The following is a 16,686-nucleotide window of genomic DNA, read 5'->3' as shown; positions in this document are numbered from 1 at the left end:
CAGCTGGTATTTTCTCCCACGCTTCTCAACTCTTCCTTTGCAGTTTGTTCAAGATCTTGAATGTTTACAGGGTTCTTTTTCCCAATGGCAGATTTCAGCTCACCCCAAAGATTTAAAATGGGATTGAGGTCAGGTCTCATTGCTGGCCACTTTAAAACAGTCCACTTTTCCTTTTCATCCATTCCTGTGTACTTTTGGATATGTGCTTTGGGTCAATGTCTTGTGGGAGGCCCCATGATCTTTGACTCAAATCAAGTTTTCTTACACTGGGAATGACATTTCACTCTAAAATCTCTTCAGAATTCTCTGATTTCATGATTCCTGTGATACAGTCAAGGCCTCCAGTACCAAATGCAGCAAAGCAACCCCACAGCATTTTAGATCCTCCACCATGCTTAACTTTTGGTTGGGTGTTCTTTTCCTTATAAGTTTCATTGAGTTGTCTGTAAACAAACTGTTGCTTTGCATTGCCAAAAAGCACAATTTTTGTTTCATCTGTCCACAGAATATTTTTCCAGACGGATTGAGGTTTGTCAAGGTACTCTTTGACAAAGGTCAGTTGTTTCTTTTTATGTCTTTTCTTCAGCAATAGCTTCTTCGTTGACCTTTTCCCATAAAGCTCTTCTAGGTTTAGTGCGCAGCATATGGTGCTCGTTGAAACCATGACCCAAGACTGTTCCAGGTTGGCCTTCAGGTCTTTGGATGTTTGACTTGGTGATTTTTCACCATTCACACTAACCTTCGAAGACATCTCTTGTCAATTTTCCACTTTCCTCTGCGTCCAGTGAGGTTCTTGACAGGTACCATGTTTGGCAAACTTCTTAAAGGGAACCTGTCAGCAGGATTATGGTGAGTTACCCACAGACAGTGTTATCTTGGTGCCTTTATACTGATTAAAATGATACCTTGGTTGATGAAAATTTGTTATGTGGTTGTTTAATCTTTATTTTCAGTTTTGAGTTAATGATATGCTTGTGCTCTGGGGCGAGTCTATGGGGGGTCGGAGACCTGCTTAGTTATTCATACTGATGGCTTCTGACAGGTCAGTGATCACTCAATGACCTGCCTCCTATTTTACATACTGAATATTATATAAATATTTTGAAAAAAAATCACCTTCAGCAGGCAGGTATCGGTGGCAGCGCCTGCGCTACAGTATGATCACATGTATAATGTGCATTTAATTATTTTATTTGCTGGTATAAAAAAAATCAGTGATTCAATAGATGCAATGGCGTAGGCACCAGTAGCGCCATCTTGCTAGAGAAAAAAATTGTGTCCGCCGATAGATGCTACTATGCAGGCGCTGCCCGCGCCATCTTAGAGGAGACAAATTTTTTTTCTCTAGCAAGATGGCACTGCCGGTACCTGTGCAGTGGCATATATCAGATCGCCGATAGATGTTACTGTGCAGGTGCTGACGACGCCATTTTGAGACAGAATTTTTTTCCCCTCAATTTATTTGTACCAACAAATAAAATAATTATGATTATAATTAATCATGCTGAAACTTTGATTTTACTTGAGTATCTGGGTTCTTAGATGTTCTCGGCACTCGATGAGCATTGGCTGGTTCTCAGATTTGAAGGTCGGAATCCCCGCCCCACGTGTTTGCACTTGTTACACAGCCAATAAGCATTCAGAGATTGCCAGCCAGTCAATGTAATGCCGTAGCCATCTTGGTGGCATTACTGTGACTGGCTGGCTGCATTATCTCAACAGAGGTTATAAAAGGACAGACTCCACCATGCTAGGATCACTGATGTCATTGCACACCTCAGGGACAGATCTGATTGGATGGATAAAGCAGTTATCCAGGCCTTTGTGTGCACAATTTAACTAATCAGAGTCCTCTAGTGTCGATACTGGTGCTGATTCTGAACCATCATACTAACAGTCTATCTAAGAGCTAATTCTGTGCTTTGCTGTTTGCATGAGATACATTCTGCATTTAGCCTAGAGACAGTTACATGAGCAGGGAGAGTGGCAGAATACAGCCTCTGGGCGGGGCTCAGAGCTTTGTAGTCCGTTGCTAAATATATAGCTGCTGCACGTGACCACATTCTTTATTTGGCGGTGAAAAAATTGATTATATTGTCATCCATACAGTGTAACATGCTTAGTGTTACATTATGGTGGTACTGTATATACTCGTGTATAAGCCGACCCGTGTATAAGCCGATCCCCTTAATTTTGCCACAAAAACTGGGAAAACATTGACTCACGTATAAACCTAGGGTGGAAAATGCAGCAGCTACTGGTAAATTTCAAAAATAAAAATAGATACCAATAAAAGTAAAATTAATTGAGACATCAGTAGGTTAAAAGTTTTTGAATATCCATATTGAATCAGGAGCCCCATATAATGCTCCATACAGTTCATGATGGCCCCATAGGATGCTCCATACAAAAATATGCCCTATATAATGCTCTATACAGTTCATGATGACCTCATAAGATGCTCCATACAAAATACACCCCATATAATGATGTACAAAGGTTAATAATGGCCCCATAAGATGCTCCCTAGAATAATATGCGGTGGCCCCATAAGACGGTCCATAGATTATGCCCTATATGCTGCCCCATAAGATGCACCATAGAATATGCCCCCATATGCTGCCCCCATAAGATGCTCCATGGAATATGCCCCCATATGCAGCCCCATCAGGAGCCCCATGTAATGCTTCATACAGTTCATGATGGCCCCATAGGATGCTCCATACAAAAATATGCCCCATATAATGATGTACAAAGGTTAATAATGGCCCTATAAGATGCTCCATAGAATAATTTGCGCTGGCCCCATAAGACGCTCCATAGATTATGCCCCATATGCTGCCCCAAAAGATGCTCCTTAGATTATACCCCCATATGCTGCCCCCATATATTGCTGCTGCCGCTACTGCAGGTATTAAAATGAAAAAAAAGACATACTCACCTCTTGTCCCTGGGGGCCAGGTGCCGGTGTGCTGAGCAGGCAGACACCAGCGCGCTATGGGGGACAGGTGTCGCCACTGGCTCAGGACCCAGCACCTGAGATATTCACCTGTCCAGGTTTCAACGCTGCTCGCCGCTGTCTGCCCGCCGGGTCCCTCTGTCTGTGACTGTTCAGGCAGATGGCGCACACTGACTGTCATCACGCCCTCTGCTGCCTGAACATCACTGACAGAGGGACCCGGCGGGCAGACAGAGGCGAGCAGCATTGGAACTGGGACAGGTGAATATAGCATATACTTACCTCCCCCTGGCGCGTCTCTGCAGCCCCGTTCTCCCATGGTCTCCCTTCCTTCTTTCAGCTGTCACATGGCACTGCTCATTAAAGTCATAAATATGCACAGGGGGCAAACAGGGGGGCTGCAGAGACGTGCCAGGGGCAGTGTGATGTGACACACCCGCTCCCCCTCTCCCATCTACCCCATGGCTATATGACTCATGTATAAGCCGAGAGGGGGACTTTCAGACCAAAAAAATGGGCTGAAAATCTCGGCTTATACACGAGTATATATGGTATATATAACAAAAAAAAGTAAAAAAAAGATTTCTGGATTCATTTAGTTATCCATACAGTTTAATGTGGACAGTGTTATATAATGGTGGTATATAAAAGTCTAAAAAATGCTCAAAATTTTTTTGGGATTTAATTAGTCTTCCATAGAGTTTACCATAGTTAGTGTTACATTACGGTGGTATATAAAACTCCTAAAAAGTTCACTTTTTTTCTGGATTCAATTAGTCATCGATACAGATGTGGTTAGTGTTACATTTTAGTGGTATATAAAACTCCAACAAAACGTTCACATTTTTTTCTAAATTGAATTAGTCATCCATAGAGTTTAACATGGTTAGCACTACATTACAGAGGTATATAAAACTGCCAAAACCCCTTCTCTTTTGTGGATTCAACTATTCATCCATAGAATTTAACTCACTGCTTACTGTTAAAACACGGTGGTGTATAAAAAAGCTCAAGATTTTTTTCTGAAATCAATTTGTCATCCATACACTTTAAGTCATTGCTTATTGTTACATTACTGTGGTATATAATACTCCAAAAAAAGTTCACATTTTTTTCCTGGATTGAATTAGTCATCCATAAAGTTTAACGTGTGTTACGGTTATGCTGTTACGGAGTGGGAATGCGAGGACAACCCAGAAGTGGACCCTCTGGGTCTTGGCTCCAGAGCCCCCGAGGGCGAGCTGACCAAGTGGAGCCACCCCCTATACAAGGAGTGTTAGGGGCAGGCTCACGGAGGATGGAACCACAACAGCCAGAGCCAAAAGGGCAACTGGGGCTAAGCACCGGGGAGACAGAGCTGGAGAATCCGAGCTGCTAAGGTACTGAAGAATACAGGGACCACGGATCAAGGGAGGAGCATGGGACCTGGAGCACCAGAGGATGGCGGAGGCTGGAGGCTGCAAGAGAGAGCAAGATACAGATAATACAATGGACAGGAGGCTAAGGCGGACGACAGGTGTACAAGTGGGCGTAGGGTACACCAGGCAGACAGCTGGAGGTGGCAGGATAGGGAGAGACACAGGAGCAAGGAAGGACACAGAGCAAAGCAGGAGGTGCACACACAAAGAAGCTACCCAGAGGTAGCGCAGACAGGGAGCAAAGGTTAGAAGTACAGGGGCCTGAGGAGAGAGCGAGCACTGACAGGAAAGGCAGCGTCACCGCATGTGATAGTCAAGCGTCTTACCTGGCTTGACACCGAGCAGAAGTAGTCGGTGGGCGCCGCCATGTTGGGGGCTGTGCCACTGTGTCACAGAGGCCTGAGCACCAGGAGAGACGTAGGGCGCAGGTGCACAGGACCGATGGTGAGAGCCCCGGATGTCAGGAGCAGGGATGCGCCGTGAAGCAGGAGCGCGCCGGGAGGCGCGCAGAAGAGTCAGGGCGCGCTTGGGCTTGGGACCGGGCAAGTAAGTACCAGCGGCGGCAAGGACCGTGACAGTACCCCCTTTACTCCCCCTCTTCCTAACGCTGGTGAGAAATCGTCTCATAATAAGAGAAGCATTACTATTCTCTCAGGGTTCCCAAGATCTCTCCTCAGGACCGAAACCTTTCCAATCGACCAAAAACAAAGTTCTCCCTCTAACTGTCTTCATGGCTAGTATATCTTGCACCTCAAAGATATTATCAGAACTACTAGGTTGGGGAGTTTGAGAAGAAGCCGAGTGGAAGCGGTTTGAGGAGCGATACATGAAAGGCATTGGGGAGTCTCAGCGAGGCAGACAATTTCAACTTGTAGGCCACGTCATTGATACGACTCAAGATTTCAAAGGGACCAATGTAACGTGGGCCTAACTTATAGGAGGGAATCTTTAACTTGATATACCATGAGGATAGCCAAACCTTATCTCCTGGGAGATACAGAGGAGCGTCCAAACGTTTCTTGTCAACATAACTCTTCATTCTGCAACTGGCTCTCTCAAGGGCCTCTTTGGTCTCCCTCCAAATCTGAGATAAGTCCACAGACAAGGAGTCGGCTGCTGGTACACCCAAGGTGGGGAAAACACGCTTAGTGGGGCCACGGTAAGGATTTTGGCCGGGTCGATGATATGTGCAGGTCCATCTTCGTTATCCACTGACAAAAATGACTGGGATAGGTCGTCAGCCTTGATGTTCTTATTCCCTGGTCAAAAGTGGAGTTCAAAATCAAAACGCCTGAAAAACAAAGACCATCTGGCCTGCTGTGGGTTGAGCCTTTGGGCGGACTGAATGTAGGCCAAATTTTTATGGTCCGTGAATATGATGAACGGATGGACGGCTCCCTCGAAAAGATGGCGCCACTCTTCGAAAGATGTCATTAACGAGTTCCTGGAATACTGGAATACTGCAGGTGCGTTGCAGAGACCAAACGGCATGACCAAATACTCGTAGTGGCCGTCCCGTGTGTTGACCGCGGTCTTCCACTCATCCCCGGAACGTATGCAAACAAGGTTATAGGGTCCTCGTAGATCGAGCTTACTAAATACTTGTGCTCCCCTCAGGCGATCAAAGAGCTCAGAGATGAGTGGCAGTGGGTATTTGTTCTTCACCGTGAAGCGATTTAGGCCACGATAGTCAATGCATGGACGAAGAGACCCATCCTTCGTTTTCACAAAAAAGAAGCCTGCTTCTGCAGGGGACGAAGACTTCCAAATGAAGCCTCTGGCCAGATTGTCCTGGACGTACTCAGACATGGCTTGGGTCTCTGCTGAGGAGAGAGGATAAATCCTTCCACGAGGAGGAGTGGTACCCGGGACAAGCTCGATGGGGCAGTCGTAGGGACGGTGCAGAGGAAGGGTCTCAGCTTCTTTTTTGTCAAAAACATCCGAGAAAGCACTGTATGCAAAAGGCAGTCCGGAGGGAACAGAGGAAGGACAGGGAATACCTACAGGACGCACCGACAGCAGACACCGAGCCCGACAGGACACCCCCCAGCGCAAAACATTACCGTTATGCCAATCTAAGGTGGGCTCGTGGAGCCGCAACCACGGAAGGCCGAGAAGGATAAGGTGAGAGATACCTGCTAAGACATAGAACGTAAATCTCTCTTTGTGCAGGGCCCCTACTTGCAGCTCCACTTCTTGTGTAGCAAGTGTAATGGTCTCTTGCAAGGGTCGACCATCCACGGATGTGAGAACCTGGGGATTTTCCAAGGTCCTCACTTGGACAGAAAATTTGGTGACCTCCTCGAGCCTAATAAAATTTCCAGCGGCGCCCGAGTCCACATAGGCCACCAAAGAAGCCCGCTTACCACTGACATGCAAGAGGATAAACAAAGTGAGGGGTTGAGAAGTATCTCATACACCTAGGGAGGCCTCTCTTACCTGACCTAGGCGGAGAAGTTTTCTGGACGTTCAGGACAAGTTCGGAACAAATGGGAACCACTGCCGCAATAGAAACAAAGACCCTGGACACTTCTTTCCCTATGACGCTGGTCGGAGAGATTAAGGCGCCTCATTGTTCCAGCCCAAGTCGGAGGACAGGGTGCAAAACTGGATAGCGTACTGGCCCACAGTTTGAGGACCTTGGCAAAGATCAAACAGAGCCCCCCGTAGTGGAGGCTAGATGACCAGGTTCGTCAAACACCCGACAAAAAGTGTCCATAAAAACGGATAACTGGGTGACCACAGGGTCATCACGCTCCCAAAGGGGATTCACCCAAGCCAAAGCGTCCCCTTCCAGATGGGAGATGATGAAGGCCACCTTGGCTCAGTCAGTGGGGTATTGCTGGGGCAGAAGCTCAAAATGGAGGCGGCATTGGTTCAGAAAACCCCAGCACAATTTGGCGTCACTGTTATATCGGGGTGGTTTGGCCAACCGCGGAGGGGGGTGAGAAACCGCAACTGGAGAGGGAGCAGAGGCAGACGACTGCAAGGAGAGCAATCGTCCATCCACCGAAACAATGTAACTGAGGATATGTGTCTGAGTGTCACGCTGCTGAGCCAACTCTTGTTGCAAGCCAGCCAGCTGGGCGGCGTTTCCCGGGTCAGAGGATTGGAGAGCGGAGAGGCGCGAGTCCATAGTTTTCATAAAGGACATTATGCGCGTTTGATTCTCCCGGAGGAAAACTAACTCTTTCTGAGCAGCTGCGGCTCCAGCGGGATCCATGGCCTGGATATGCTGTTACGGCGTGGGAATGCGAGGACAACCCAGAAGTGGACCCTCTGGGTCACGGCTCCAGAGCCCCCGAGGGCGAGCTGACCAGGTGGAGCCACCCCCTATACAGGGAGTGTTAGGGGAAGGCCCACAGAGGATGGAACCGCGACAGCCGGAGCCAAAGGGGCGACTGGGGCTAAGCACCGGGGAGACAGAGCCGGAGAATCCGAGCTGCTAAGGTACTGAAGAATACAGGGACCATGGAGTAAGGGAGGAGCACGGGACCTGAAGCACCAGAGGATGGCGGAGGCTGGAGGCTGCAAGAGAGAGAGCAAGATACAGATAATACAATGGACAGGAGGCTAAGGCGGACGACAGGTGTGCAAGTGGGCGTAGGGTACACCAGGCAGACAGCCAGAGGTGGCAGAACAGTGACACAGGAGCAAGGAAGGACACAGAGCAAAGCAGGAGGTGCACACACAACGGAGCTACCCAGAGGTAGCGCAGACAGGGAACAAAGGTTAGAAGTACAGGGCCCTGAAGACAGAGCAAGATCTGATAGGAAAGGCAGCATCACCGCATGTGATAGTCAGGCATCTTACCTGGCCTGATGCCGAGCAGAAGTAGTCGGTGGGCGCCGCCATGTTGGGGGCGGCGCCACTGCGTCACAGCTCCCAGAGGCCTGAGCGCCAGGAGAGACATAGGGCGCAGGCGTGCAGGACCGACGTTGAGAGCCCCGGATGTCAGGAGCGAGGACGCGGCGTGAAGCAGGAGCCCGGGGCACGCTCAGGCACGGGACCGCACAGGTAAATACCAGCGGCAGCAGGGACTGTGACAACATGGTTAATGTTAAATTATGGTGGAATATAAAACATCAAAAAAACTATCAATTTTTTTCTGGATTTAATTAGTCATCCATAGATATTAGCATGGTTAGTGTTACATTGCAGTGTACATAAACTAAAATAAGTTTAAAATGTTTTTCTGGATTCAATTAGTCATCCAAACCGTTTAACATGGTTAGTATTCCTTTACGGTGTTATATAAAACTGCCAAAAACTATTCACATTTTTTTCTGGATTCAAATAGTCAGCCGTAGAGCTTAACGTGGTTAGTGTTACATTATGATGGTATATAAAACTAAAAAAAAATCAACATTTTTTCTGGATTCAGTTAGCCATCCATAGACTTTAACCCCTTTACTCCCAAGGGTGGTTTGCATGTTAATGCCCGGGCCAATTTTTACAGTTCTGACCACTGTCCCTTTATGAGGTAATAACTCTGGAACGCTTCCATGGATCCCAGTGATTCTGACATTGTTTTCTCGTGACATATTGTACTTCATGTTAGTGGTAAAATTTCATTCATATAACTTGCGTTTATATGTGAAAAAATGGAAATTTTGAAAATTTCGCAATTTTCCAACTTTGAATTTTTATGCTCTTAAATCACAGAGATATGGCACTCAAAAAACTTAATAAGTAGCATTTCCCACATGTTTACTTTCCATCAGCACAATTTGGGAACCAAAATTTTTTTTTTGTTAGGAAGTTATAAGGGTTAAAAGTTGACCAGCGATTTCTCATTTTTGCAACACCATTTTATTTTTAGGGACCACATCACATTTGAAGTCACTTTGAGGGGTCTATATGATAGAAAATACCCAAAAGTGACACCATTCTAAAAACTGCAACCCTCAAGGTGCTCAAAACCACATTCAAGAAGTTTATTAACCCTTCAGGTGCTTCACAGGAATTTTTTGAATGTTTCAAAAAAATGAACATTTAACTTTTTTCACAAAAAAAATTACTTCAGGTTCAATTTTTTTATTTTACCAAGGGTAACAGGAGAAATTGGACTGGAAAGTTATTGTGCAATTTGTCCTGAGTACGCCGATACCTGATATGTGGGGGGGAACCACTGTTTGGGCGCATGGCAGAGCTCGGAAGGGAAGGAGCGCTGTTTGACTTTTTCACTGCAAAATTGGCTGGAATTCAGATCGGATGCCATGTCAAGTTTGGAGAGCTCCTGATGTGCCTAAACAGTGGAAACCCCCCACAAGTGACCCCATTTTGGAAACTAGACCCTCCAAGGAACTTATATAGATATGTGGTGAGCACTTTGAACCCCAAGGTGTTCACAGAAGTTTATAACGTACAGCCGTACAATTAAAAAATCATATTATTTCCACAAAAATGATCTTTTTACCCCCAATTTTTATTTTCCCAAGAGTAATAGGACCCCAAAAGTTATTGTGCAATTTGTCCTGAGTACGCTGATACCCCATATGTGGGGGTAAACTACTATTTGGCCTCATGGCAGAGCTTGGAAGGGAAGCAGCGCCATTTGACTTTTTTGGCTGGAATTGAGATCGGACGCCATGTCGCTTTTAGAAAGCCCCTGATGTGCCAAAACAGTGGAAACCCCCCAATTCTAACTCCAACCCTAACCCCAACACACCCCTAACCCTAGCCCTAATGGGAAAATGGAAATAAATACAAAAATTTTTTTTATTTTATTTTTGCCTAACTAAGGGGGTGATAAAGGGGGGTTTGAATTACTATTTATGGCAGGTTTTTATGTTTGGCAGCTGTCATACGCTAAAAGACGCTTTTTATTGTAAAAATAGTTTATGCATCACCACATTTTGAGAGCTATAATTTTTCCATATTTTTACCCACCGAGTCATGTGAGGTCTTATTTTCTGCGGGACGAGTTGACGTTTTTATTGGTACTATTTTCGGGCATGTGACATTTTTTGATCGTTGTTTATTCCGATTTTTGGGACGTAGAATGAACAAAAACCACCATTTCATGAATTTCTTTTTGGGGGTGCGTTTATACCATTCCGCGTGTGGTAAAATTGATAAAGCGGTTTTATTCTTCGGGTCAGTATGGTTATAGCGATACCTCATTTATGTATTTTTTTATGTTTTGGCGCTTTTATGCAAAGAAAACAATTTTATATAAAAAATAATTGTTTTTGCATCGCTTTATTCTGCGAGCTACACTTTTTTATTTTTCGCTGATGATGGAATGTGGCAGCTTGTTTTTTGTGGGACAAGATGACGTTTTCAGCGGTACCATGGTTATTTATATCCGTCTTTTTTATTGCGCGTTATTGCACTTTTTGTTTGGCGGTAGGATGATAAAGCATTATTCTTTGCTTCGTTTTTTATTTTAATTTTTTAAGGGGTTCAATAAAGGGGTTAACTAGTGGGACATTTTTATAGGGTGGGTCGTTACGGATGCAACGATACCAAATATATGTACTTTTATTGTGTTTTTTTTATCTTCAAAAAATGAATTTATTAGGGAATTTATATATTTTTTTTTATTTAGCGATTTTTTTATAAATTATTTTTGCCCAAACTTTTACATGCCTCTGTATATTTCTTGTGTCGCCATTTTCCAAGTCCCATACCATAACGTTTTTAATTTGCGGTATATGGTGCTGTGTGAGGGCTTATTTTTTTTGCATCCTGAGCTGGCGCTTTTAGTTATACCATTTTGAGGTAGATACAATGTTTGGATCACCTCCTATTGCATTTTATTACATGTAATTCTGTTTTTTTTATTGCTGTGTTGATTGGATTAATTAATTTTATATTTTAATAGGGCTAGCTTTTATGAATGCAGCAATACCAAATTCAGTATATGTATTTTTTTTAAATTGTTTTATTTTTAATGGTGCAAACGGAGGGTGATTTGAACTTGTGTTTTTGTTGTTTCTTTCTTATTTTTTTAAATATTTTCTTTTTACTTCTTAATGTATTTAATAGTCCCCTTAGGGGACTTGAAGATGCGATCATCTGATTGCTTGTGTCGTACATAGCAGTGCATCAACAATGCTATGTATAGTTAAAATAACGGTATCCTACGAACATCAGCTAAACACTGGCTTTCAAAGAAGGATTGTCATGACAAGCACGGAGGTGTTCAGCAGACCCCAGGCTGTCATGCAACCCTATTGGCGCCCTGCAATTACATTATGGGCATGCGGATGGGTGCGTGTAATTACCTTAAATCAGCCATCATCTGCGAGTAAAGATGTGGGTTCAGCTGGCGAGGTTTGTTTTCCCATCTAGAGGGCATACAGTACCACACAGCAGATGCAATAATAAGGACACATATGGTGGCAGTGGCTCAGTATTGGGGTATCAGTAGGATGAGTAGTTTGCGTAGGATGGTAACAGATAGGTTTCTTCTGGAAATATGAGAATGAAGTCAAATGTGACTTTGTTGTAATTTCTGCAGATGAGTCCTGGCTGAAAGAAGTCATCATGTCGCTCAGGACCAGATGGAATAGACGGGAAAAGTGAACGATTCCATCAGAAAGAACGTCAGCTGTAAGTTACAATATAGAACTGTACTGTAATCTCCTATATTTTGTGCAGGCCTGGTATCTACCACTATATGTCACTGGCATTATCAGTGTTGGTCTTTTGTATAAAGATTATTTTCAGTAACAGTCCAGTTGTCTGCTGAGGATATCCTACATCCACTTTTAGGGTGTGCCACCATAGTTGTAATCATGGTTACCTGGTTAGAGGACCACTCAGAAGTTTCACTCCCCCCAAAACCAAAACCCTAGCTACACGTTGGCCGGGAAATTATGAGGCAGCGATCATACTATCATCGAATTTTGGATTACAAAAGGAAGAAGACAAGTGAGGACCCAAACTTTAAGAATGGACTTCAGAAAGGCAGATTTTAATGAACTCAAAAAGAGGGTAGGGAAGATCCAATGTTCTAAAGTACGGAAATGTCCAAGAAGGATGGGAGATTTTGCTAAATTTAATTTTTTACTGCACAATCAGCAAAATTCCTGAAAAGAAGAAAGAATTGGAAGCATTTAAAGAGATCAGAATGGATGAAAACAGAATTTAAACACTTACTAAAAGGGAAAAATTAATGTACACTCACTGGCCACTTTATTAGGTACACCATGCTAGTAAGGGGTTGGACCCCCTTTTGCCTTCAGAACTGCCTCAATTCTTCGTGGCAGAGATTCAACAAGGTGCTGGAAGCATTCCTCAGAGATTTTGGACCATATTGACATGATGGCATCACACAGTTGGCGCAGATTTGTCGGCTGCACATCCCTGATGCGAATCTCCCGTTCCACCACATCCCAAAGATGCTCTATTGGATTGAGATCTGGTGACTGAGGAGGCCATTTGAGTACAGTAAACTCATTGTCATGTTCAAGAAACCAATCTGAGATGATTCGAGCTTTATGACATGGCGCATTATCCTGCTGAAAGTAGCCATCAGATGTTGGGTACATTGTGGTCATAAAGGGATGGACATGGTCAGCAACAATACTCAGGTAGGCTGTGGCGTTGCAACGATGCTCAATTGGTACCAAGGGGCCCAAAGAGTGCCCAGAAAAAATTCCCCACACCATGACACCACCACCACCAGCCTGAACCGTTGATACAAGGCAGGATGGATCCATGCTTTCATGTTGTTTACGCCAAATTCTGACCCTACCATCCGAATGTCGCAGCAGAAATCGAGACTCATCAGACCAGGCAACGTTTTTCCAATCTTCTACTGTCCAATTTCGATGAGCTTGTGCAAATTGTAGCCTCAGTTTCCTGTTCTTAGCTGAGAGGAGTGGTACCCAGTGTGGTCTTCTGCTGCTGTAGCCCATCTGCCTCAAAGTTCGACGCACTGTGCGTTCAGAGATGCTCTTCTGCCTACCTTGGTTGTAACGGGTGGCAATTTGAGTCACTGTTGCCTTTCTATCAGCTCGAACCAGTCTGCCCATTCTCCTCTGACCTCTGGCATCAACATGGCATTTCCGGCCACAGAACTGCCGCTCACTGGATTTTTTTTCTTTTTCGGACCATTCTCTGTAAACCCTAGAGATGGTTGTGCGTGAAAATCCCAGTAGATCAGCAGTTTCTGAAATTCTCAGACCAGCCCTTCTGGCACCAACAATCATGCCACGTTCAAAGGCACTCAAATCACCTTTCTTCCCCATACTGATGCTCGGTTTGAACTGCAGGAGATTGTCTTGACCATGTCTACATGCCTAAATGCACTGAGTTGCCGCCATGTGATTGGCTGATTAGAAATTAAGTCTTAACACACAGTTGGACAGGTGTACCTAATAAAGTGGCCAGTGAGTGTATATTAATTGGAAAGAGGGGATATATCTAAATAAGACTATAATGCTGTTTCCAGAAATGCAGGGCAATCATTAGAAGATCTAAAGGCAGTAATGAAGTGGGACTTGCAATGGCGATCAAAAATAATTAAAAAGAATTTTGGGATTATGTCAAAAGCAAAGGAAATGTCAAAAATGCTATAGGATTTTTACTGGATGAAAAGGGTGAAGTATTCAAAAATGGAGTTGAGAAGGCCAAACTTTTAAATTCCTATTTTGCATCTGTGTTCTCTAAGAAAGCAATTGTAACATTAACTGATCTTCAATGTGCCATTGAAGGAATAAAAGAATTCACACTATCTTTAAACAGAGAGATGGTGAGGGGACACTTAGCTAATTTAAATGAACGTAAATCTCCTGGTCCAGATGAATTCTATCCTAGGGTACTGAAAAAGTTAATAGAGGAACCTGCACAACCACTAGCCAGAATCTTTGAAAAATCCTAGAGAACAGGAATAGTCCCAGAGGATTGGATAAGAGCAAGTGCTGTCCCTATCATCAAAAAATGAAAGAAGATGAAGCCAGGAAAGTACAGGCCAGTGAGCCTTACTTCTATACCAGGAAAGATCTTTGAACAAATTATTAAACAGCATCTATGTAAGTACTTGGATAAGAATACAGTAATTAACCAGAGCCAGCATGGGTTTGTAGCAAACAAGTCATGCCAGACTAATCTAATTTCCTTCTATGATGGAATCACTGACTGGGTGGATCAGGGAAATGTGGTAGATATAGTATATCTCGGGTTTAAACAAAGCATTTTCTAAATTATTTCATACTATTCTTATTGAAAAAATGTGGTAGATATCGTATATCTCGGTTTAAACAAAGCATTTTCTAAATTATTTCATACTATTCTTATTGAAAAAATGACCAAGTATGGGTTTGGCAAGGCTATGACTAGGTGGATTCATTACTGGCTCAGTGAGCGTACTCAAAGATTGGTGAGAAATGATTGCACATACAATTGGAAGAGAGTTTCAAGTGGAGTACCACAAGGCTCTGTCCTGGTCCCAGTGCTGTTCAACATTTTCATAACTGATCTAGATAATTGATCTGAAGGTAAACTAATCAAATTTGCAGATGATGCAAAGCTAGGAGGAATAGCTAACACTAGAGAAGACAGAGAAAGGATTCTGAGTGAACTAGATTAACTTGAACAATGAGCAGCGACTAATAGAATGGTATTTATCAGGTAGATAAGCAAGATTCTACAACTGCGCAAGAAAAACAAACATTACATCTACAGAATGGGATTCTATGCCTTTGAAGAAATCCATAGTCCTGAGAAGGAATATTTTTGGCCACAGAAGCAACAGGACAGTGCTAGTTGTTTGAGTGATTCATACTTTAGGTTACTTTTCTCCACTGACTAAAGACACAAGTGAATAATAAGTCTGTGATTTTCGCTTCCTAGTTTGAACTTTATACCAAGATTTTCTCAGACAAAAAAGTAGTTCTGTCCAAAAGAAGCATTCCTTACAAACTGCCCCTAATAGATCAGTATGTACTCTGCCACAAAAAGGAATTGTCCCATCTGCATTAGGAAGGGTGGTTACGCCCTTCCTTTATCTGACACTTGGAGGCATTAGCTGTGACGTCCATATAATAACATATACTTACCTACTCCCATGCAGCTTCCTTCTCTACATTTAGAACATTTTGTCAGAATAAAGAGGATACCTCTATTAATATCTGGCAATAGACTTTACAGCTAGTCAATCATTTGAGCATCCGGCAGCTCGTGATACCAATGTATCAGTATGCATGTATGGAGCAAGTGCCTTCCTCACCCTCTAAATCTCGCCTTCTCATTTGTGTGTACACATATACATATGATTTGGTGAAATCTTTGCTTTTTTTTCTGCTGTGAACATGAAATGTGATTTTGCTCTTATAAGATTTATAATTTAATGAGCATACAGCGTACCTCTCCAAGGTCCTTGGTTCAGGGTGGAAGAACAAGTAAAACTACCGCAGGAGCTTGCCTCACAATACACTCTGAATACCTTGTTTATGAGCCAAATAACTTGGAAGAGTCTAGACTGCTGGCATTTCAGTAACTACATCCCTCTCTGTCAATCTTGTCATTTTGTTATGAGTCAGTTGTTGAAATGATGAACATGACATATCCGATGAGGAGTCAATGTTCCTCATAGAAGCCTTAATTTTGTCTCTGACTGTCAACCAGAAAGTAAACAGAAAAAATTTTGATAAAAAAAAAAGAAGCAGAATGATGCTGGAATCACACACGCTTTTTTGATGCAGTTTTTGTGCCAATTTTCAGAGCCAAAACCTGAAGTGGATCCAGCAGAAAAGTATAACTCCATCCATAAAGAGGTGTTCTGATTATAAGAAGTTCTCACCTATCCATGGGATAGGTAATACATTCTAGATCAGTGTGGTGTCTAGAATAGGGCTTTTTTTGTCTGAATGGAGTGTCAACCACAGCTCCATTTATTCTCTATCAGACTGAGATCAGTATATTATTTTTGTGGCTGTTTTAGTTGTTCTTAGAAGTGACTAAAAAGGAAATGGGAATATTAAAGTGGCATTCAACGTACAAGTTTTCACATATCCGTCTACTGAGACCACCAGTGATGTAGAAGTTATCATCATCTATTCAGAGACGTTCACATGCATAGGTTCCATATAATCCATGGCTTGGTGGAATTCTGCCAGTTGAAGATGTTCTTCTTATCTCAGCAACAATAGTGGATCAGAAGAAGAAATGTTGATGGGGAAATAAGGAGCTATTTCAGGACTGGCTACCTCTCATCGCTGAGGATTGTCCTAGAGGTGAATTGGCCAGCCCTTATTATTTATTATACTGAGTGGTGTAAAGTTGGTGATTAGTCCAGTTTTATTTATTATTATTATTATTATTATTATTATTATTATTATTATTATTTATTGTTAT

The 16,686-nt window shown here is 43.3% G+C and overlaps 1 long non-coding RNA gene across 1 annotated transcript in view; it reads left to right on the top strand.

Moving 5' to 3' along the window:
* The window catches only part of LOC141098379 (uncharacterized), a 142,335-nt gene that overhangs the window by 41,780 nt on the left and 83,869 nt on the right, over positions 1-16,686 (top strand). The window contains exon 2 of the long non-coding RNA XR_012234216.1: positions 11,846-11,937. This is a non-coding gene — a long non-coding RNA (uncharacterized lncRNA). The remainder of the gene's footprint in view (positions 1-11,845; positions 11,938-16,686) is intronic.

The sequence above is a fragment of the Dendrobates tinctorius genome, unplaced genomic scaffold (assembly GCF_039654945.1).
Source record: "Dendrobates tinctorius isolate UK_male_01 unplaced genomic scaffold, ASM3965494v1 ptg000090l, whole genome shotgun sequence".
NCBI classification, from domain to species: domain Eukaryota; kingdom Metazoa; phylum Chordata; class Amphibia; order Anura; family Dendrobatidae; genus Dendrobates; species Dendrobates tinctorius.
The sequence above is the reverse complement of the archived record's forward strand: the minus strand, read 5'-3'. Positions and strand labels throughout refer to the sequence as shown.